This window comes from Loxodonta africana, chromosome 12, assembly GCF_030014295.1.
Source record: "Loxodonta africana isolate mLoxAfr1 chromosome 12, mLoxAfr1.hap2, whole genome shotgun sequence".
Classification (NCBI taxonomy): Eukaryota; Metazoa; Chordata; class Mammalia; order Proboscidea; family Elephantidae; genus Loxodonta; species Loxodonta africana.
In genome coordinates this window covers 33,887,098-33,913,117 of record NC_087353.1, presented here as the reverse complement: position 1 = coordinate 33,913,117, position 26,020 = coordinate 33,887,098, and positions in this window count along the sequence as shown.

The following is a 26,020-nucleotide window of genomic DNA, read 5'->3' as shown; positions in this document are numbered from 1 at the left end:
TGATCAACAGGATGCCACCTTTGCACAAAAGGTGCCCAATCATCATGTAGAAAAGGTGGGGTGACCTGTGAATGTCAGTCAACTTCCTTTCCGAGATAACCCAGTGTCTGCTTAATAAATTTGCGATCAAAATGACCATGGTAGCAAGGAGGAAGGTTTTCAATGTTTCAACAGTGCATACTTCACCTCACCGAGCGCTGATGATCTCATTGTTGAAAACCAAACTTGCAAGCAGCCGATACTGACACTGAACATCCAAAATGGCATCATATCCCAGGGGACCAGTCAGCCACCTAATGGCAAGTTAATTACACTGAAATCTCCCGTGATGGAAGGGCAATAATCTGTCCTTACCAGAAAGTCTTGGAAGAAGTACAGCCAGAATGTTCCTTAGGAGAAAGGATGAGAGACTTCGTCTCACATACTTTGAACATGTTATCAGGAGGGACCGGTACCTGGGGAAGGACATCATGCTTGGTAAAGTAGAAAGTCATCAAAAAAGAGGAAGACCCTCAAAGAGATGAACTGACACAGTGGCTGCAACAATGGGCTCAAGCATAACAGCTGTAAGGATGGCACAGGACCAGGCAGTGGTTTCATTCTGTTGTATGTAGCATTGCTGTAAGTCAGAAGTGACTCAATGGCACCTAACAACAACTACCAAAAAGACATTTTCCTTCAAGTTGGACTTGCATTCCCTGTTTGTCATTCTTCTGTCATCCACTCTATCACATTTACTTACCCAGTGTGTCATTCATTGTCACAATATCCTACACACCTTGTTTCTAACCAGGTACTCGTCTTAAATCGGAAGAAGTAATAGTTGCTATTGTTCATGGGATTTGCTGGTCTTAACAGGGACCTCATCACCCAGATGCAATTCTTATATGTTTTAAAAATGGTGAAATAGTTTATTGAAGACTCACTTCTTACTCTAGCCAAAAGACAACACCTTATGAGGTTGTGGTACAGTCCTACTGTATATAGTACATGCTCTGAACCAGTGATCCATGTATGGTGGCATATTTCCTATAACCAGAATGGACAGTTCCAGTAACCAAATGGTGGAAGTCATATCTCATTTTTACAACTAATGACTTACTTGAAAAATATTTGTTCCCCACCCTGCTATCTGGGCCCTGCTGGTTTAGAGGTTTTCATTACCCACAGAAATAATATTCCCATAAGGGGACACAAGAATCAGTTCACTGAACTGGAATCTGAGTGAGCCCACTACCTGGCCATTTCAGACTCCTAATATTCCTAATGCCACTGGATGAACAGGTATTAAAAGAGGGTGGAGGTGTTGTAATGGTGGCTACAGTGATTGTTCCTGACTTTCATTTACAAATAAGAGTTCTTCTACGTAATGGGGACAGAGAAGAGAACAGACAGAACCCAGGATCTCCTGGAGTGCCTCCTGGTACTGTCATATCCAGTGCTTGAGAGGACTACAGCAATGTTATCCAGGCAAGAGCACAGAGGCTCAGATTCCTCAGAAATAAAGGTTTACATACCTACCGTGTACAGAAACCAGATCAGATGAGGTGCTGGCTGAGAGGAAAGGAAATATAAAATGGATGGTAAAGAAGTAAAATATAACTGAAGAAATAAGAGCTTTATCATCTACCAATATTGTCTTCCTTACTTTGTCATGAACATACTGACATATTTTACCTAATTTCTCTGTCCCCTCCAGTTCCAATACTATTTTTGTATGGAGTGTTTTCATAACAGTTCATTTTAAATTTTAGCCCCTCAATTACAGAAGGTTTAAACAGCATTATAATACAACTATAAACGAAATGGATGTCCTTCAGAGACATTAGAGGTAAATAAATTAACTTATGAGAATTTGGGTTGCCCCTTTTGAGGATATTATGAGCATATATTCGTTTTTTTACACTGATAGTTATATTACATTAAGAAAGAGCAGTGTGTGTCCTTTGAGAGTCTAGGTATGGAAGATGAATGTTTATTAATACCATCGAGCCAGAAAGGAGTAAAGGACATATGGTATTTTTGGCCACTCAGAAGGCAGCACTGTGAGAAAACATGCTCTGCACGAAGGTTCTGGTTTTGGGTTGGTATGGGTGGCAGTGACAATTTCTCACTGGTCATAAGGCTCTGCTCCTGGTACAGAAATGCAATTGGGAGGATAACAGTGATTGTAGCAACAATTTCATCTAGGGGATACACGAAGTTAATAGCAACAGTGATAGTTTTCTCATCAGACAGGTTTTATGCAATGTGATTTTGGACAGTTCTATTAGACAGCTAATAATAACCTTCTTAATTCCAGCCAGAGACAGCTTCAGAAGCTTTCAAATAAAGACACTGTGTATCAGTCAGGGAGCCAAAAAGAAATTTATGGCACAGTTAGAGGTTTACAGGTCTATTTAAAGGGTTAAAAGAAATGAAGGGGTAGTGCAGTACCCTGGGACTAGCAACTACAGGAAGCCCCCTAAGCTTGAAGGACCAAGGGGACAGAAGGGATACTGGAAACCAGTAAGTAGTTGTAAGAGAGGGCCAACCAGTGGAGCTGTGCCATTCAGTAGAGAGGTGCAATCAACCCATGGCAGGCAGGGAGGAAATGAACACTCCAGTATCACTCTCCTCTCATCCTTTAGTTTCCTGCCAGTGCATCCCACTGGCCAAACCTAAACAAATGCCAGAGGGCAAGACAGCCCATCGATGCAGTCCAGAAGGATCTGCCTCTGCAAAAACGGATCAGTAATTTGGAGGGAAAAAAAGAAAATATCTCGCACACCCTGACAGATACATCCTCTAATTAGTCACTTTAGTCCACTTTAAGGTTTATATGGCAATCGCTATTGGGGTTAAGATGTCAATATTTATAACATAATTTGATAATGCTACAAGGAAATACCACTGTCTAGGTAAAAGAGGCAGAAATTGGCTCTGAAAAGAAAGCAAGAGTATGTAGGGCTGAGGAGTATTTTGGGTCTCCCATTCCTTTCCACTCTGTATCTCTACATAATGTCCTCTCAGTTCAGTTAACAACCCCTATATCCTCATAGATTTGAGTGTAAAAATGCACAAATATCAGAATCAAATTAGATATCTAAAGTCTATAGTATGACATGGCAAGAAATGAATGATACTCCATACATGTTTTTAGAAAACAAAATTGAAAGGTTCAAGAAAAAATTTACTAAGTGCCCTCAAAGTAACAATCATTCTGGCACTGAAACCAAAGAAAAACCCAAACCCACTGCCGTCAAGTCAATCCCAACTCATAGTGTCCCTACAGGACAGAGCAGAACTACCCCATAGAGTTTCCAAGTAGTGCCTGGTGATTTTGAACTGCCAACCTTTGGTTAGCAGCCACAGCACTTAACAACTATGCCACAGACCCTGGGAAAGAAAACAGGATTCCAGACCTCAAAGAGTTCAAAATTTATTCATAATCAAAATCAACAATGTTAAATATATGTAAGGTGATAAGTGATAAAGTAATAGCACAAACGACGACATGAGAACAGAACAGAAATAGCTATGCACTTTTGTTCTGAAGAATTAAGGAAGGCTTCAAATTTAAACCTGTGCTGAGGCACCCGAGTCCAGCAAGTAGGCAGGCTGAGGAGACTTCACCATGCTAAAGAGTTTGCATTTTACTCTGCACTAAATGCAGCCTTTGGCAGGTTTTAGTTGGGAAAAATGCATGACGACGTCATCTTTAAGTAAATTAGTCTGGCAGGATTATAGAAGGCCACCTAGATGGAAGAGAGGGCAGAGGCAGAGCAATTAATTAAAAGATTGTTGTCATTTGGGGGCTGAAAGAGAACTAGAGCGAAGATGACACGCCTCTCCACAAGTAACACTGGAACCATAGGCAAGTTTTGTCCTCTAGTTTTCAGGTCAAATAACCTGTTGGCCATAAGCTATTTTTCTTCTCCTACAATTGACATAAGACTTTTTTTGGTCACATCCGGAAGTAAAGTAAATGAAACCAAGTGAAGAAAAACAAAAATTATTTTAATTTTCTTTCAGGTATGAGGAAATCATTCACTAAGAACTTTATGGCAAACGTATTTGTTGCTTTGGGTATCTCATATTTTGAACATAGTTTAAAAATGGCATGAAAAGGGATAAAGTGTTTAAAAAACAAAAAACCAGTCAACTTCTCCATTCATTTAGGAAGGAACAATCCTCCTGTACCCTCTAACAACACATATATCTTACCCATTTCTTATGTGATCATTATGGGGTATAATTATAACCAGCTCTATTTGCTTACGACAAACAGACCTAAAATTTCTCATTGCCTATTCTTCAGTCAGCCACATAGCTCTAGTAATCATTGCCATTATGCTTCAAACACCATGAAGTTTCATGGGAGCAGTTATTCTAATAGTTGCTCATGGTTTAACCTCCTCAATACTCTTCTGCCTAGCAAACTCAAACTACGAACGCATCCATAGCCAAACCATAATCTTAGCACGAGGCCTACAAACTCTTCTACCATTAATAGCTACACGATGACTATTAGCTAGCCTAACTAACATGGCACTACCACCCACTATTAACAAGGAAGGAACAAGCGTAACCCAACTTGCCTGACCAGTTAGAAGATCCCTCAGAAAATCCTGTCACAGATGAAATCTCTGCAAGTCTCTCCCTGGGTGACCTTTATTGTCTCTACTCTGCAGTGGCAGAATACACCTATTAGTTATCAATAGGTATGTACTAATAGTTACACCTATTATATCATGAGTTATTTGCCTTCTAAACTCTTCCCTGCTTAGCCCTCTTTCTCACCAATACAAATCCCTTAATTCCTAAAGCTGCATCCCTCAGCATTACCCGTACCCACGCATTTAGGCTTTCTTCAATAGCCTGTACGCTTACATCATTACTGTACCGCAGAATCAGTCAAGTACCCTGATCTGCTGAATACAGACAGGCCCGGTCACTTTATAGTCTATGATTCTTTTTCAGTATAACTTACTAACAACCTAAATCCTTCTGAATCCAGGTAGGAATATCTCTAATGAGTAAAAATCATTGTAAGTATATAAAATAGGAGGGGAAAACAAAAAAGCTTTTTGGTTTCAGCATTCTTTATTCTTATGATTACTTCTTGGATATAGCCAGCCAATCATAAAAAGTCAGTACTGGGTCTCCATCTGGTGGCCAAAATTTCTACCTTTAAATTCTAAAGGATTTCATTATTTTCCAGCCCATCTACCTGAAAGTAAATTACAAAAGATAAAAGACATGATGAAATACCCTGTAAGGCATGAACAAGCTCATTTAATTAATAATTCAGATTCTAAGCTTGATAATACACAAATTAAAAACATATTTACAACATAAAGTCCAGCATTCTTAAGAACCCAACGGAACCTTGCTCAACAAAAACAAACAAAAAAGAAAATACATTCCGGACTGAGCACAGAGAGAAATTCTCAGTCAAAAATTTTGCTTATTCATTCATTCATTATTCAACACATATTTATTACACACATTCTAAAGGCAGCAACCATTCTAAATGCAGGGGCTACCGTAGCAAACATGACAAGCAATCTTTTTATTCCCTTCAAAGAGTTTACATTCCAGTGGAGGATATAAAAATAAGCAAATAATTTACACCATTATGTCAGTTTGTCATTAGTGCTATGAAGGAAAATAAAGTAAGGGAATAGGGTTACAAGGGTAAAAATATGTTATTTTATAGAGAATGCTCAAGATAGGCTTCTATATAATGAGGCAACATTTAAACAAGAGATGTTTAAATAAAATGAAAGACTTCTGCATTCCTAGAGAAAAGTATTTTTGCCAAGAAATAGTGCATACAAAGGACCTGAGGTAGAAACATGTTTAAAGACTGCTAAGTGGAACAAGTGTGGTCAGACAATAATGAGTGACTGGAAAAGTGAGAGGTCAGAGAAGTAGCAAGGGGCAGGTCATGCAGGGCCTTACAGGCCACAGTAAAGACTTTGAATTATATTCTAAATGTGATGAAAGCCATTGGAGGTTTTGGACATGACCAGATTTGGGTTTTAAAAGGCTCACTCTGACAGCTAGATGAAGAACAAACTGGATTATGCGTGGCGGAAGAGCAAAAGGGGAAGCAGGGAGATCAGTTGCAAGTCTGTTGCAGTAATCCAGGTGAAGAATGGTGGTGGTTTCAGATTCAGATGGTAACAGTGAGTAAAAGGTAAGAGAGACAGGCTTAACTAAAAAACAGGTAGCACTAATAATAGAGTCATGACAGAAAAAGACGAATCAAGGATACTCCCAACAGGTCATGAAAACTGGGTAAATGCGACACCAATTACGAAGATGGAGAACACTGGGGAAAGATGAGGTTTGGGGAAGAAAAACAATTTAATTTTGGATGTGTTAAGTTTGAATTGCCTATTAGGCATCCAGGTGAAAATTTCAAGGACATGGCAGGATATAAACCACGGCCAGCTGGTCAATTCCAACTCGTAACGCCCTTTTAGGGCAGAGTAGAACTGCCCTGCAGAGTTTCCAAGGCTGTAAATCTTTATGGCAGCCGACTGCCACATCTTTCTCCTATAGCGTGGCTGCTGGGTTCCAACCACCAACTTTCCCATTAGCGGCCAAGCATTTTACCATTGTGCCACCAGGACTTCCTTACAGTAGGATACATGGTTCTGCAACTCAGAGAAAATGTAAGAACCGGAAATATAAACCCCAATTATTTTTAACTTGTGTCATTGGTTAATGGGAAAATGTGGATGGTTTACTCAATAGAATCTACCAGAAGGAATCAAAAACACATCAAATTGATGAGATAATAATTCAGAACATGTGGGTAAGTTTCACAATTAATGAGCAGTTTCAGAGTATCTCCTATGCGCTATTTCTATGATGTACAAAGGAAAATAATGTTCAGTCACTGTACAGGAGCTTTCAGTCCCAGCACAGGGAGAAGGTAAATCAATAATAATAATTTTTTAAAAACTTCATAAAACAAGAATTCATTCAGAATGAGAGAACCAGTGCAAAAGTAGGGGAATAGGATCAGTGAAGACAGCCAGGAGGTATGTAAAAGTGATGAAGGCCAGGGGCCGATGGTGGTGACATGACCAGAAAGCTAAATTACGTAAGGACAAAACATAATGACATTTAAAAAAAAAATTAAATTTAATAATTCCATTCCATACTTAGGAATTATTAAATTCTACTTCAAAAACTATTCCAAATATTAAGTCACATTACTGACATCTCAATTGTGTAGAATATTCAAGAAAAGAGATACTCCAGGTAAGTGAATTTTTAAATGATTTAAGACTGATATTTCTAACTTGGCCACATTTGTTCTAGCTGGCTGACATCACTCTCGTGGTGTAAATTTTTATGTACCGATAATATAATACTACCAGCTAATACATGATGAAGGATGTACTCTGTGCACTGGGAATCTAAGGCAAGCTGTGTGAAGTGTTCTAAGAAAATAAGGTGAGTCAAGTAAGCTGACTAAACAACAATTATTGTAGCAAATATAGTTCCTGGTACATGCTTTATGTTCAAGTCAACACATGTTTATTGTACATTCACTCTATGTTAAACATATATTAAATACTGCAGATAGAAGTGGGTAAAAGTTTCTCTTCTCAAGATATAAGCATAAAATCAGATATTTCGGCAAATAAAACATATTACACTTTGAAAAGAACTATCTGGTGTGGGGATGGGGCCTCAATGAATAAATATCTGCTTAATAAACATAGTTAATTTTTTTTTAATTATTAGCCTTGTATAGGGAATAAAGCCTCTCTATTTTATTCAGTTTAGGGTGATATCCTGAGTGGAGGATGGTTATGTGTAAGTGAACAGATAATATTCAGCTTAAGATGAGGAAACCTTATCATCATGGATTTAGTCTGGAGGAACAAGGTGTATCAATCTGTCAATTCAATATTTTTCTTGAATTCCTGATTCAAAAATGAGAAACAGTTTCCCAAAATCTTACTGACCCAAAGACTGCAAATAAAGCTTTTCTTTTTTCTTTTGTGCCTTCCCAAAAGGTCCAAAATTAACTCAATTTCTCAACAAAAATCTATCTAAAGGAGAATATAAGGAACAAAACGCAAATATATTTTATGACTTTGAGTGATCACTGTGTTCTACCTAAGAGAGAGTACCCAGAGGATGTTTATACACAAAAATTAGGAAATCAAATGATGTAAAGACTAGCAAGGTTATAAGGAAAGGAACTCGCTTACACTGTGAAAGTAAAACTGATGCAGCCATTTATTTAAAGAGCAATCTGGCAATATTTTCTGGAAATACACCTATATTACATGGTCCTGCAATTCCGTTCATCAATATATACACGAGAGAATCTTAGGCACAGGTACTAGACACATATGATGAAAACTCAAAGCATCAACCATAAAGCAAAATATTATACATTAAAATTTAGTTTTTATTCAATGTAGAACGCCATGGCTAAGGAGAAAATATTTGCCCGCAAAAAACAAAGGAGTGGTATCTAGAACCGCAGTGTCAAATGTGCTAGCCACTGATCACATATGACTATTTAAATTTAAGTTAATTAGAATTAAATAAAATTTAAGTGTCAGTCCTCAGTCCTACCAGCCACACAGTTCAAGTGTTCAACTGCTACAAGCAGTTGATGCTCCCTACATTGGACATCTCATGATCTTCATCATCATGGAAAGTTCTATTGGATAGTTCAGATTTAGGATATGTAAGGAACTCATGCAAATCAATAAGGAGAAAAAAGCCCAATAGGAAAATGAGAAAAGGATATGTATAGGCTAACAAGCACACACACACACACAAAAAAAAGATGTAGTAACCAGAGAAATAAAAATTAAAATGTATCACTATTACACATTTAAGACACGCAGAATGAAAAGCTGAGCAATGTCAAGTGTTGGTGAGAACATGAAAATACAGGAATAATCATTCATTGCTGATAAGAAAGTAGACTAATGCAGCCATTCTGGAGAGCAATTTAATACTTCTCAGTCAAATTAAAAGTATATATTTTCCTCAACAATTCCACTCACTGATATATATAGAAAAAAATCACAAAGATCTGTCCCTAGAACATGTAAGAAAATGTTCATTGAGCCATTATTTGTAAGAAAGCAAGAGAGGGCAGACAATGAGAGATGCATCCCAGATAGGAGCATGCTCTCTGGCTCAGGAGTGTATGGAACAGACCTTATTTTTGTCAGTGAACCCCTATGTCTGCCTGTTCATGTCTGAAAGCTGCCTGAAGGGCAGAGGAGGCAATCCTTCTAAATCAGATAGCATTCACACTCCCACAGAACTGGATGGGGAAAAGTATCGAACAAAGCCCAGCAGGTAGTATCCACACTTAATCACATGATACAAATTAGCATGAATAAAACATACCGAAGCATAGACTTGGCTTCTAAGGGATGAAGGGGAAGAACTGGTGAGAAAGTGTCCCATGGAACTCAGAGAACTTTCAATAAAAGAGAAAGCAGCATGAAATTACACAAAATGGCAGTGCGAAGAGTTTTAGAGGCCTATCCCTTCACCTAAATAATAAAAACACTAAAACAGAAATTGTAATAAACTATTCTGTATTCAACCAGGTGTGTACTTTATGAAAGGACTAGCTGCTGATCTCTCCTAGGTAAACCACATACACGAACCAGATACCATTCCTCAGCCCCTCCTGGTGGTGAAGTCAGCTGCCCATATTCATAGAGCAACTGGCTGGTGCCAGAGCAGGCAGTGGAGAACTTATTCTCCAAGAATTTGGGGTTACACAGTGTGTCATAGTTGGGGTGGCCTGGCAGTGCTATGGACGGATAGCTACAGACCACAGTACCACTGTAACCTTCTTCCAGCAATGACTAGAACCTGTCAGCAGATTTAAAGAGCTAGAGTGCCCTCTGGTGATATCCATCAGCCACTGACTGCAGAGATAAAAGAACCGGATCACACACTTTCTAAAAGCTATCTTGGAAAAGTCATAAAACAAAGGGTGGACTGCAGCATTCATTAATTAACAACAGGAACCCCTGAGGAGTGGGATAATCAGATATTTAACCCTTTCATGACTCACAGTACATACTTTTTATGCCTCTGAAATTCTTTGAGAGTATAATTTTCCTGCTAAAAGTATTTGCTTCCCTCCTGTGGAGACTTGTGTAACAGTGAAAAGTGAAAGAAACATCTGTTGAAGCAAAATAGCTGAGGTATTAGGCAAAACCAGAGGTGCCCCATGTACTCAAAAGAAGGCATACTCCAATAAAGCCTGCAACCCAAGACTGGTGGGCCAGATGGGCTCCCATAAATAACGAATTTTAATGTACTTTCACATAATATTTCTCAAAATCTATATTACCAACTGTCTTATGCTGGGTTCTCTAGATAAAAAACTAGTTGTCACGAATTGAACTGTGTCCTCCAAAAATATGTATATCAGTTTAGCTAGGCCGTGATTCCAAGTATTGTGTCATTGTCCACCATTTTGTCATCTGATATGATTTTCCAATATGTTGTAAATCCTATCTCTGTGATGAGACAGGATTAGCGGCAGTTATGTTAATAAGGCAGGACTCAATCTACAAGATCAGATTTTGTTTTAAGACCATTTCTTTCAGGATATAAAAGAAGTGTGCGGCAAGACATGGTGACCCCAAACCACCAAGAAACAAGAGCCAGGAGAACAGAACGTCCTCTGGACTCAGGGTCCCTGCACTGAGAAGCTCCTCAACCCAAGGAAGATTGATGACATGGACCTTCCCCCAGAGATGACAGAGAGAAAAAGCCTTCCCCGGGAGCTGACACCCTCAATTTGGACTTCTAGTTTACTAGACTGTGAGAGAATAAACTTCTGTTTGTTGAAGCCATCCGCTTGAGGTATTCCTGTTAGAACAGCACCTAGATAACTAAGACAGAATTTGGTACTGGGAGTGCGGTGCTACTCTAACAGACACCTAGAACATGGAAGCAGTTTTGAAACTGTGAATAGGTAGATGCTGGAAGAGCTTTAAAGTACCAAACAGTAAAAGCCTAGATTGCCTTGAAGAGACTGTTGGTGGAATTATGGATATCAGACAGTTCTAGTGAGCACTCAGAAGGAAATGCAGAGAGCTGTTACACCGGAAATGGGGCAAATGGAGAGAAGCAGCATCAGAGAAACAGCAGCAGCAGAGAACTGGCAGTGGAAGACAACTGGCAGTGACAGAGAGCTGGCAGCAGAAGCAGAACCAGGAGACCAGAGTGAGACACCACAGGAGCCAACCCATGGCTGAATGCCTTCTGGCCAAAGTCTACTGTCAGAGTGGGGTGCCTCCAGGCACTTATCAGTGGAGCTACAGAGCTTTGGAACACTTGCCCAAGCAAGGCAGACATGGGTGGTGAGGCCTGAGAGGGCAAGAGGCCAAGGAACCAGGAAGCAAAAGCTAAAGAGACAAAGGATAAGGAAGCCAAGCTGCCTCAGTCTCAAAAGGTATGGCCACAACCTCTGGGGTCTCAAAGGCTGGAGCCATGGCCTCTGGAGTTTCTATGGGTAGAGGTGCCACTCAGATGGACTAGGAAAACAGTGTGCCTAAAGCCGAGGGAGCAGAGGTGCCATCCGGTGGGCCTGGTAGGCAGAGCTGAAGCCCAGGGCTGAGCGACCTTCACTCAGAATCCAGAGAGTGTAGCCAATATCCAGAGTCTGGAGGGCAGGGCCACTGTGTAAACTGTCTCAGAGAACAGAGAATTATTTTCAAAGCCTTGAGAGCTAATTTAATGTGTTCTGCTGACTTACTTGGTGCCTGTTATCCCTTCTTTCCCTCCAATTTCTTCCATTTGTAATAAAAATGTCTAGTTTGTGCCTGTTCCACCATTGAAACTTGGAAGCAGATAACTTGTATTCTAAATTTCACGGATGAGGAAGAATTTTTGGATTTTGCACTTGGAGTTGATTTAAGACTTTTGCTATGATATAATGGGGTGAATGTGTTTTGCACGTGGCAGGGACATGAATTTTGGGGGGCCAAATGGTGGACTGTCATGGATTGAACTGTGCTCCCAAAAAATATGTGCATCAATTTGGCTAGGCCATGATTCCCAGTATTGTGTGACTGTCCACCATTTTGTCATCTTATACAATTTTCCAATGTGTTGTAAATCCTATCCCTAAGATGTTGATGAGATAGGATTAGTGGCAGTTATGTTAATAAGGCAGGACTCAATCTACAAGGCTGGATTGTTTTAAGCCGATCTCTTTTGAGATACAAAAGACAGAAGTGAGCAGAGAGACATGGGGACCTCATACCATCAAGAAACAAGAGCCAGGAGAATAGCATATCCTTTGGACCTGGGGTCCCTTCACTGAGAAGCTCCTCAAACCAAGGAAGATTAATGACAAGGAACTTCCCCCAGCGCATACAGACAGAAAAAGCATTCCCCTGGAGCTGGTACCCTGAATTTAGACTTCTAGCCTATTAGACTATGAGAGAATAAACTTCTGTTCATTGAAGCCACCTACTTGTGGTATTTCTGTTAGAGCAGCACTAGATAACTAAGATACCAGTAAAGCTTATATATAAATAGAGAGAGAGAGAGATTTATATCAAGGAAATGGCTTATGCAGTTGCAGAGGCTGGAATGTCCCAAGTCCATGGGTCAGGATAGAGGCTTCTCCTGATCCACACAGCTGCAGGGGCTGGCAAACCCAAGAATGACAAGTTACAGAGCAGGGCTCTTGCTCACAGCTGTAAAGATCTGTGAGTCCCAAGATCGACAGGTAAGACCACAGGTAACCTGCTAGCTCAAGTCCCAGGAACTGGAGGTCAGACAAACAGTAGCCAGCTGCAGGATCCAGAGTGAGCAAAAAGCCCTCAAGTCTTGCCAGGATGTCCACTTATATTCAATGCAGGCCAAACACCCAAGGAAACCCCCTTTCAACTGACTGCCTACTCACAACAGGTCCCATCATGGAAGTGATCAAATTATATCAAATCTCATTATGGAAGTCACAACATCATATGACTGTCAAACCATGGAGAATCATGGCCCAGCCAAGTTGACACACAACCTTAACCATCACACCAACCAAAATTTAAACACACTCAATGATTCAGTACGCATTCCACTACTGAAAACACACAGTATCAACAAAAAATTCCAAGTAGAAAATAACTGGGCCTTGAAAGGGTTAATGCATTTTGCTGTTTGTTTCTTACCTGGAATAAAAGGAAGTTTTCCTTGAAAAATTAGTTGAGCACAGGCTCTATAAAAGGACCCTCAGTGTCCATGCACATTTTGGAAGGCAGCCTTTACAAAAGCAGTCACCGGAAGCTGATAATCAAATGGACTACTGCAGCCTTCAACAATTAAAAATAAATTATTAAATAAAAAACTGCAATCCCTAGGGAAGGTGAAGAATCTGATTTCCAAAGTTACCATATTACAATATTCAAACATCCCAATTTCAACAGAAAAACCACATGGCATATAAAAAAACTTAGGAAAGGATGGCTCTATCAAAAAAAAAAAAAAAGAAGGTACAGATATTGACCCTATGAAAGCCCAAATACTGGACAGATTAGAATATTTTAAAACAATATTAAATATGCTCAAAAAACTAAAACATACACAATGAGTAGAAGTAAATCAAGAAAACAATACAAGAAAAAACTGAGAATTTTAGTAAAGAGATATAAACTATAAAAAGAATTAAACAGAAATATTAGAGTTGAAGAACATAATAAGTGAAATTAAAAAATCCGTTGGAAAGTATTAGCAACATATTTGAGCTGGCAGAAGAAATACCAGTGAACCAGAGAATAAGACAATTGAAATTATTAAAACTGTAGAACAACAAAAGAAAAAGTTAAAGAAAATGGAGAATAGTCTAATGGAATTGTGGCAAAATAACAAGCGAATTTCATCAAAGCTTTACTTGCATGTGATATTAATGATATTGTTCGATAATTTCCACAGTCTGCTGGATCACCTTTCTTTAAAAGTGGCAATTATAAGGATCTCTTCCAGGTGGTTGGATAGGTACTGTCTTCCAAAGTTCTTGGCATAGATAACTGAGCTCTTCCACCACTGCATCCATTTGTTGAAACATCTTAATTGGCATTCCATCAATCCATGGAGCCTTGTCTTTTGTCAATCCCTTCAGTGTAGCTTGAACTTTTTCCTTCAGTACTATCAGTTCTTGAAATGGTTGAACATCAACCAATTCTTTTTGGTACAGTGCCTCTGTGTATTCCTTCCATCTTCTTTTGATGCTTCCCATGTCACTCAATTTTTTGCCCAAAGAATCCTTCAATATTGCAACTTGGGGCCTAAATTTTTTCATTAGTTGTTTTAGCTTGAGAAAACACCAAGTGCAAAACGTTCTTTACTTTTGGTTTTCTAACTCCAGGTCATTGAACATTTCATTACAATACTTCACTTTGTCTTCTCAAGCAGTCTTTTGGAATTTTCTGGTGGGCTTGTTTACTTCATCATTTCTTCTTTCCACTTTAAAAAAAAAACAGCTACTCTATATTCAAGAGCAAGTTTCAAAGTCTCTTCTGACATCCATTTTTATCATTTCTGGTCTTTTTATTTACTTTTTGCTTTCTCCATATATGATGTTCTTGATGTCATTCTACAACTCGTCTGGTCACTTTGAGGACTAAGGTGCACCTGATTCAAGCCATGATATTTTTAATTGCCTCATATGCATGTGAAAGCTGGGCAATGAATAAGAAAACTGAAAGAGAATTGATGCCTCTGAATTATGGTGTTGGCGAAAAATATTGAATATACCATGGACTACCAGAAGAACGAACAAATCAGTCTTGGAAGAAGTACTAGAATGCTCCTCAGAAGCAAAACTTCATCTCACTTCTTTGAGCATGTCATCAGGAAGGACCAGTCCCTAGAGAAGGACATCACGCTTCGTAAAGTAGGGGGTCAGTGAAAAAGGCGAAGACCTTCAATGAGGTGGATTGGCACAGTGGCTACAACAATGGGCTCAAACATAGCAACAATCGTGAGGATGGCATGGGACCAGGTAGCATTTCATTCTGTTGTACATGGGGTTGCTATGAGTCAGAACCAACTCAAAGGCACTTAACAGCAGCAAATAACTTGGCATATGCATCACAGAAATACCCAAAGGAGATAACAAGAAAAGTTCACAAAGAATATTTAAAGACATAGCCCAACTTTACAAATCAAACAAAGGACGTTAATCTACAAATCCAAAAATCTCTATGAACTTCAAGTAGAATGAACCCAAAGATGTCCATACCAGGACACATTATAATCAGGCACACAAAAACTAAAGATAAAGAGAGATTCGTGAAAGCAGCAAAACAGAAATGAATAGTAACATACAAAAGAATCCCAGTAAGATAATGCTGATTTCTTCTCAGAAACCTTGGAGGCCAGAAGGCAACAGAATGACATATTTAAAATGATGAAAGGAAAGAACTGTCAACCAAGAATACTATATCCAAAATAAATAAATAAAGTCATTCAAGAATGAAGGCAAAACTAACACATCCCAAGATAATCTTACATGGAGAGGGCTCCTATCAACTAAACTGGCTCTACAGGAAATGCTAAAGGGAGTCCTTCATATGGGGGGAAAAAAAAAAACTAGGAAGTACTTCAAACCCATACATAAAAAGAAATATCTCCATTAAAGGCATTTACATAGGCAAGTAAAAGGAGAAGTTTTAAGGTATTTTTGCTTGATAAATTCTAATTGTTACATCCTTCCTGCTTTATAATGACAAATGCATTAAAATCAGTAAACATTAACATTACAGGCTGTTGTTGTTAGGTGCTGTGGAGTTGACTCTGACTCACAGTGACCCTACAGGGCAGAAAAGAACTGCCCCATAGAGTTTCCAAGGCTGTAATCTTTATGAGAACAGATCACCAGGTCTTTTCTCCCATAGAGCCACTGGTGGGTTCAAACTGCCAACTTTTCAGTTAGCAGCCAAGCATTTAACCATTGCACCAACAGGATTCTTTTGTTATAGGCCACATAATACACAAAAATGTAACTGGTGTTAGCAACATTAATGAAGACAGGGAAGGAATAATAAAGGCATAGTGTTTGCAAGCTGCTGGAGTTAAGCTGGTATCAATTTAAAACAGACTGTTACATATATAAAATATTAAATGTAATCATCCTGGTAACCACGAAGAAAATATAGGAAAAAAAATATGCAAGCAAACAAAAGGCAAAAGAAATCAAAATGCCTCACTACAAAAAAATCAACAAAACACAGAAGTTGGCAGTATTGGAGGAAATGAGTAACAAGAAAGGTATACAATAAAAAATAATGGTAGAAGTAAATCTTTATCAGTAACTACCATGAAAGTAAACAAACTAAATAGTTCAATCAGAGGACAGACAGCATTACAATAGATTAAAAAAAAAAAAAATCCAACTATGTGTTGTTTACAAGAGATACAAATTAGACATAAAATCAAAAAAAGTTTGAAAGTGAAAAGATGAACAAAATATTCCATGCAAACAGAAAAAGAAGCTGGCATAGCCATTTTAATAACAGACAAAATAAATAAGTGTTAAGTCTAAATCTGCTATGAGAAACAAAGAACAGCATTATATAACGATAAAAGTTAAGGCATCAGAAAGTTATAACAATTATTAACATATGCCTCTAACATCAGAGTGCCAAAATACATAAAACAAACACTAAAAGAATTAAACGGAGAAATAGATGGCTCTACAACAATACTTGGAGACTTCAACACATCACTTTCAATAATGGACAGAACATCTAGAAATATGAATAAGAAAATAAAGGACTTCAGTGACACTATAAGCCAACTAGACCTGACAGACACATACAGAAGACTTCACCCAACAACAGCACAATATACACTCTTCTCCGGGAAGGAGACATGTATCATTATCCAGGATAGACCATACATTATGTCATGAAGCAAGTCTCAATAAAAATATAAAAAGAACCGAAATCATACGAAATATGTTCTCCGAACACAATGAAGTGATTTTAGAAATTAATAACAAGGAAAGCTGGAAAAACATAAATATGTGGAAATTAACATACTATTAAACAACCAATGAGTCAAGGAATAAATCAAGAGAGAAATCAGAAAATACTTAGAGTTGAACAAAAACTAAAAAATATCAAAATTTATGGGATGTAGTAAAGGCAGTGCTCAGCAGGAAATTCAAAGCAGTAAACGCCTACATTGAGAAAGAAAAAAGGCCTAAAATCAATAACCTAACTCTACAACAACAATGGGCTCAAGCATAACAACGACTGTAAGGATGGCGAAGGACCAGGCAGTGCTCGGTTCTGTTGTGCATAGGGTCACCATGAGTCAGAACCAACTCGACAGTACCTAACAAGAACAACTTAAAGAATTAGAGAGAGAAAAGCAATCCAAGCCCAAAGCCACCAGAGAAGAGAAATAACAAAGATCAGAGCAGAGATAAATTATTTTAAAATAGACTACAGGAAAACAATATTGACAATCAGTGAAACCAGAAGTTGGTTTTTTGACAAAGTAAATAGATAAACCATGAGCTAGATTTACAAAATATACAGAAAGAGAGAGAGAGGAGACAAATATCAAAAATCAGAAAAGAAAAAGGGGGAAGTACAACTGACCCTACAAAAATAAAAAGGATCATAAGACAATAGTATGAACAATTGTATTCTAACAAATTAGATAGCCTAAATAAAATGGACAATTTCCTGCACTGACTTAAGAAGAACTAGAAGACCTCAACAAACCCGCAGCAAGTGAAAAGAATAATCCAGTAATAAAAAATATAAAACCTTTCAAAAAAGAAAAGCCCCAGACCAGATGGCATCACTAGGAAATTCTACCAAACATTCATAAAAGCAGTAATTCCAATTTCTTCATAAACAATTCACATAGTCTCAGAGGACATCTACGTCAATTGGTACTACATAGTTCATAAAGACAATGTTCTGAATCCTACTTTGGTGAGTAGCATCTGAGGTCTTAAAAGCTCATGAATGGCCATCTAAGATACAACTATTGGTCTCTTCCTATCAGGAGCAAAGGAGAGTGAAGAAAACCAAAGACTCAAGGGAGCAATTAGTCCAAAGCACTAATAGAACACATGAACCACACCCTACACAGCACTAAGACCAGGAGAACTAGATGGTACCTGGCTACCACTACTGACTGCTCTGACTGGGATCAAAACAGAGGGTCCCAGGCAGAGCGTGAGAAAAAATCTAGAACAAAAAATCAAATTCACAAAAAAGACCAGGTCTGACAGAGACTAGAGGAACCCTCGAGACTATGGCCCCAAGACACCCTTCTGACCTGGAACTGAAGCCATTCCCAGAGACCACCCAACAATAGACAGGCCCATAAAATAAACAATAATAACTGAGAGGACAATCAATTATACGAGATCAAAACATTTGTCCAAAAGCAAAGATGACAAGGCAGGAAGAGGTATAAAATCATGGCAAAAAGAATTGGGAACCCAGGGTGGAAATGGGGAGAGTGCTGACACACTGTGGGGAATGTAACCAATGTCATGGAACACTTAATTGACAAACTATCAAATTGGAAACTGACTTGCTCTGTGAACTTTCACCTAAATCACAATAAAAAATCTAAAAAAAAGACTCCTGTCCAAGGCCACACAGCCAGTAAGACAGAGAAACCAGACTTGTCTTGACTCCAAGCTCTTTGCTGCTCTCCTACATTGACTGCCTCTTCCAGGAAGCTCTCCCAGCCTCCAAGCCTACAGGGGGCAGGGTCTCCTCTGGATTATCACTGTTGGTGTGTTTGCACCATCACAGTCCTGAACTCAATGCCTTATGACTTTCTGGCTCCTAGGCTGTAACACCACCTCCCCGACCCCCCCCCCGGCCAAGAGACTGGGATGGGGCTGGGAAGGTTTGTGGGTAAGATTTTTATCTGTTGCATCCAACGTTATATATCCCAAGCTCCAGTGTATGCTCAGCTGCTAACCTAAAAGATGATGGTTCGATTGTACCCAGCAGTGCCACAGAAGAAGGGCCTGGCAATCTGCTGCTATAAATATCACAGCCAAGAAAATGCTATGAGGCAGTTCTACTCTGTCACACAAGGGGTCGCCATGAGTTGGAACTGACTCAACAGTAATGGGTTAAAACAGGGCTTGGCAAACAGCAAGTGCTTAATAAATGTTGGCTAAATGGGAAATAAATGTCTCAAAAAATAGAGGAGGAAACACTTCCTAACTCATTCTATGAGGTTAGCAGTATTTTGCTACCAGAGCCATACAAAGACACCATAAGTTAAAAAAAAAAAAAAAAATCCCTACAAATATCTCTTATGAATATAGATGAAAATAATCCTCAACAAAATAGTAGCAAATCAAATCCAAAAGCAGATGGGAACATTATACACTATGATCAAGTGAGACTTATCACAGGAATGCGTTAGAAAATCAATGTAATATACCACATTAACAGAACAATGGAAACGAACCTCAATTGATGCAGAGAGGGCATTTGAGAAAATCCAGCATCCTTTCATGATAAAAACGTTTAACAGATAGAAATAAAAGGGAAATTCCTCAAACTGATAAAGGGCATTCCTGAAAAATCCGCAGCTAACATCATATTCAATGAAGAAAGACTGAGGGCTTCCCCCTTAATATCAGGAATGAGAAAAGGATGTTCACTCCCGCTACTGCTATTTAATGTCGTGCTAGAAGTTCTAGTCAGAGAAACTAGGCAAGAAGAAGAAGTAAAAGGTACCCAACTTGGGAAGGAAGAAGTAAAACTAGCCCTTTTTGCAGATGACATGATCCTATTCATGCGTTTACAGAAAAACCCAGAGTATTCACAAGAAAGCTACCAGAACTAATAAACGAATTCCACAAAGTGACAGGATACAAGGTCTATACATTAGCAATGAGCATTGTCAAAAGAAAATTAAAGGAACAATTCCATTTATAATAGCATCTAAAAGAATAAAATACCTAGGAATAAATTTAACCAAGGAAGTGAAAGACTTATACACTAGAAACTATAAATCATTACAGGAAGAAATTAAGAAGGCCAAAATAAATGGAAGGACATCCTGTGTTCATGGATTGGAAGACTAAATATTGTTAAGATATCAGTATTGCCCAAATCAATCTATTGATTCCACACAATTCCCATCAAAATTCCAAAAGCCTTTTTTACAGAAATGGAAAAGCCAATCTTCAAATTTATATGGAATGGCAAAGGACCCTGAATAGCCAAAACAATCTTGAAAAAGAACAAATTAGGAGGATTCACACTTCCACATCTCAAATCATACTATCCCACTGTCGTGCAGGCGATTTTGACTCATAGTGACCCTACAGGACAGAGAGAACTGTCCCATAGGGTTCCCAAGACTATAAATCTTTAACGGGTGCAAACTGCCACAGCTCTCTCCCACAGAGCGGCTGGTGGTTTCAAACCACCAACTTTTCGGTTAGCAGTTGAGCATTTAACCACTGCACCACCATGGTAATCAAAACAGTCTGGTACTGGTATAATGATAGATTTATTGATCAATGAACTATAATTGAGAGTCCAGAAATAGGCCTGCCTATCTATGATCAATTGGTTTTAGACAAAGGTGCTAAGTCCATCCATTGTGAAAAGAATAGTCTCTGTAACAAATTTTTCTGGGGTACTTGGATTTCCGCACGCAAAAAAATAAAGCTGGACCCATACTTCACACCATATATGAGAATCAATTCAAACTGGATTAAAGACTTAACTGTAAGAACGAAAACCATAAAACTTCTGGAAGAAAACACATTGGTAATACTTCAGGACTTAGTATTTAACAACAGAATCTTAGATATGACACCAAAAGCATGAGCAACAAAAGACAAAATAGACAAATGGGACTTCATCAACATTAAAATCTTTTGTTCATCAAAGGACTTCATCAACAAAGTGAAAAGACAACCAGCAGACTGGGAGAAAATACGAGGGAATCATGTCTTTGATAAGGGTTTAAAGAAATCTTACAACTTAACAACAAAAAAAGGAACAATCCAATGAGAAAATGGGCAAGGAATCTGAACACATTTCACCAAAGACGATATACAAACAGCCAACAAGCACATGAATAGATGCACAACGTTAGTCATTACCAAAAAAATCTGTTGCTATACAGTCAGTTCCTACTCATGGCAACCTCATGTTTGCAAAGCAGAACAACACTCCATAGGATTTCAAAGGCTGTGAACATTTGGGAAGCACAATGCCAGGCTTTTCTTCCAAGGTGCCTCTAGATGCGTTTGAACCACCAACCTTTTGGTTAGTAGTCAAATGCTTAACTGTTTATGCCACCCAGGGACTCCTCATTAGTCATTCCATCCGCTACCAGCGAGACAATTCAGACTCACAGCAACCCTATAGGAGAGAGCAGAACTTCGCCATAGGGTTTCCAAGGAGTGCCTAGTGGATTCCAACTACCAACCTTTTGGTTTGCAGCCCTAGCTCTTAACCACTGAGCCACCAGGGCTCTACACAGTCATTAAGGAAATGCAAGCCAAAACTACAACGAGATATCACTTCACCCCCACTAATGTCTATGATTTTTAAAAAAAGGAAAACAGCAGGTGTTCGCAAGAATGTGGAGAAATTGGAACCTTCGTTCATTGCTGGTGGGACTATGAAATGGTACAGTCGCTGTGGAAAACAGTTTGGAGGTTCCTCAGAATTTTAAATATAGAATTACCCTATGATCCAGCAATTCTACTCCCACGTATATTGCCCAGTAGGTGCTGAGGTCACCAACAAAAACACGATTCACACACAGGCACTGGATATAACAGAAGGTCCTTACAGGGAAAAGCAGCAGAAAAGAATCAGTATCAACAGTGGGCATCGGCCACCCTGTAGCCAGCAAGTCACTCCTCACAGCCAGTACTGGATGCTGGGCTGCACACACTCCTCTCACACTGCGGGTGAAGGACCCCATTCCCTTCCCACTGGAAATAAATACAGCTGCGGCACTGGACAGGTGCCACGTGATGAAAACGCATAAGCACTACTCACGCATAAGAACTACTCACCAGGCCTGGTGACAGGGAGATTTCCCCAAACGAGGCAGAACACCCAGTAGAAACTGCTATCTCCCCATAAGACGATGTTGCAGACTGGAGGCTCCGAATGTGTAGCCTGGAGGAGGGGCAGAAAGTCACGCAAGGACTGCTCTCACAACACAAATGCCCAAAAGAATTAAAAGCAAGAACACAGATTCACGTACACCAATGTTCACTGCAGCAGTATTTATAACAGCCAAAAGATAGAAACAACCTAAATGCCCATCAGATAAAAGGATAAACAAACTGTGGTATATAACACAATAGACTACTCAGCCATAAAGAGAAAATCCTGAAACATGCAACAACACGGATAAACCTTTAAAATCATCTTGAGTGAAATAAGTCAGCTGCAAAAAGACAAATAGTATAACATCTCACTTATATGAAATCCAAGAGGAAGTCATTAATTAGGGGGCACTGACCAACTACCAAAGGGTGATAGAAAAACTTAGAAATGGATAGTGGGGATGGTTGCACAACATGATGAAAGTAATTAATGTAACTATATCATACATTTAAAAATGTTGAAATGCTACATGTTTTGAGATATATATGCACCTCAAAATGAATCAATCAATATAAATAAATAAATAAGAGTAAAGAGCGAACAGGTTTGGAAAAGAACCAAACAGAAACCATAGAAATAAGAATAACAATATACCCAAAAATAGCTAAGGCAACCTTGAAAAACCAAGCTAGAGCACTTTTATGCCAGATATATCAAGATGCCTATTACAAAAAAAAAAAGGTAGAGTAATTAATTGAACATGGTATTGCCAAAAAGACAGACAAATAGATCAAGAGAAGAGAACAGAGAGTCACGTCGAACTTATAGTAAAGTCAGAACAGGTGCATACGGTTCTTTTTTTTTAGGATAGAATAAGAATATATAATTTAAATCTAAATGAAGTTTCCATGGAAAAAAAGAATGGGGCATAGGAACTATTATAAGAGATTATGTATGGTAATAATTTTCCAATTATGAATTATACCAATCCACAGATTTAAGAAAACCATTGACTCTAGAAGATATTTGTAAAATTAAGATAAAAAAATTAATATCCAAAATAACTAAGAAAAATAACCTCATCTAAGAAAAAGGACAAAATAAAGGCACAAGAATTTTACAAAATGACTAGCATAAATGCTCAATAAGCCAAAAGTTCAGCTGATTTGTAACCTAAGTAATGCCCACTAGAACTGCAGTGGCAACAGGAGCCACAGTGAGAGGACAGGAGAGACTAAGGCATTATGGGAGAGTAGGGACAGCCAGATAGTCCGATGATTAGCTATTTAAAAGGGAACTTAAAAAATAAGTAAATATTTTAAGAATTATGGGAGCTTAGTTTCTCGTTGAGAGACATTTCAAATACAAAAAAAGGGAGGCTAAAATTGGAGTTCAACATGAACTTAGGACTCTGACTACATAATACAGCTGGATGTGGAAACAGATATAAACGTATTTGTAGACCTACATACCTGTAAAAGCTAATAAAAGAATTACGACAATATATATTCCTAGCTCTGTCCACTCAGAGGTTACAGAAGCAAGATGAAGTAGGAACAAGCTCGCCAAAACCCAAACCACAGTTTATGCTTATAATTCCCCACTAAAAGTTACCAGAGATCCTTGAAGAAAGGGCTGATTCCAAGGTTGGGGTGCCCTAAAGTCAGAAGGGATTCAAAGAATGCTGGACATGTCAAAATAATACAGGAGGCAGCTTGAAGGGCTTCACACTAGCCAAACTTGGCAAAATTTAGGAATCATAATGCAATATGGTGGTAATGAATTATACTCTACTTAAAAAAATAGAAACTCAAGAGTCATTACTAACGTAAGTGTATGAATGAATATTTTAAAAAACAAACAAATGTAAAAGGAATGATGAAATTAGAAAAATCACCATTTGGCAACCATCGTAGCAATAACTGATAAGAATAATCAAGGATGCCAAAGCTAGGTGACAGGTCAATGTGGAAGAGTCTATTTACACAACCTCAAAAATACTTATTGCCCAGTGCCATCGAGTCGATTCCGACTCATAGTGACCCTATAGGACAGAGGAGAACTGCCCCATGGAGCTTCCAAGGAGCGCCTGGAGGATTTGAACTGCTGACCCTTTGGTTAACAGCCGTAGCACTTAACCACTACGCCACCAGGGTTTCCTAAATACTTATTAAAAATACTTATTAAGTACTCATGAATTAATAAGTCCACCACTCATCTGTAAGTTTGTCATAGTGTGGTAGCTTGTATGTTGCTGTGATGTTGGAAGCTATGCCACTGGTATTTCAAATACCAACAGGATCATCCATGGTACACAGGTCTGAGTGTAGCTTCCAGACTAAGGCAGATTACGAAGAAGAACCTGGTGATCCATTTCTGGAAAAAAATAGGCCAGTGAAAACCTTATGGACAGCAGCATAACTGTCTGATACAGTGCTGGAAGATAAGCTCCTCAGGTTGAAAAGCACTCAAAATACAACTGGGGAAAACCTGTCTCCTCAAAGTAGAGTCAACCTTAGTGACGTAGATGGAGGAAAGCTTCAAGATCCTCATAGGCTGATGTGCCATGATTCAAATTGCGAAGAAACAGCTACAAACATTCATTAGTAATAGGAATGTTGAATGTATGAAGTATGACTAAAAGAAAATTGGAATTTGTCAAAAATGAACCAGAACACTTGAAGATCAATATCCTAGGCATTAGCGAGCTGAAATGGACTAGTATCGGCCATTTTGAATCAGACAATAATACGGTCCACTATGCTGGGAATGACAAATTGAAAAGGCATGGCATGGCATTCATTCTCAAAAAGAACATTTCAAGGTTTATCCTGAAGTACAACACTGTCAGTGAAAAGATAGTATCAGTAGTAATACGAGGAAGATCAGTTAATATGACTATTAATCAAATTCATGCACCAACCACTAATGAAAAAAATGAGGAAACTGAAGATTTTTTACCAACTTCTGCAGCCTGGAATTGATCAAACATGCAATCAAGACACACTGATAATTACTCATGATTGAAATGCAAAAGTTGGAAACAAAGAAGAATCAGTAGTTGGAAAATGTGGGCTTGGTGACAGAAAGGATGCCAGAGATCAAATGATAGAATTTTGCAAGACCAATAACTTCTTCATTGGGAATACCTTTTTTCAACAACATAAATGGTGACCATACATGTGGACCTCACCAGATGAAATTCATAGGAATCAAACTGACTACATTTGTGGAAAGAGATGATGGAGAAGCTCAATATCATCAGTCGGAAGAAGGCCAGGGGCCAACTATGGAACAGACCATCAATTACTCATACACAAGTTCAAGTTGAACCTGTATAAAATTTAAACAAGTCCACAAGAGCCAAGGTATGATCTTGCATATTTCCCACCTGAACATAGAGATCATCTCAAGAATAGATCTGAGGCACTGAACATTAATGACCAAAGACCAGACGAGCTGTGGATGACATCAAGGACATCATGCATGAAGAAAGCAAAAAGTCATTAAAAAGACACGAAAGAAAAGACCAAAAGAGATGTCAGAAGAGACTCTGAAATTTGCTCTTGAACATAGAGTAGCTAAAGCGAACAGAAGAAACGATGTAAAGAGCTGAACAGAAGATTTCAAAGGGCAGCTAGAGAAAACAAAGTATTACAATGAAACATTCAAAGACCTGGAGTTTGAAACCAAAAGGTTAGCACTGCTCAAGCTAAAAGAATTGAATAAAAAATTCAATACTCAAGTTGCGATACTGAAGGATTCTGAGGGGATGTGTTATCAGGAGAGATCAGTCCCTGGAGAAGGACATCATGCTTAGTAAAGTAGAGGGCATTGAAAAAGAGGAGGACCCTCAACAAGATGGGTTGACACGGTGGCTGCAACAATAGTGACAAGCATAACAACAATCATGAGGATAGCGCAGG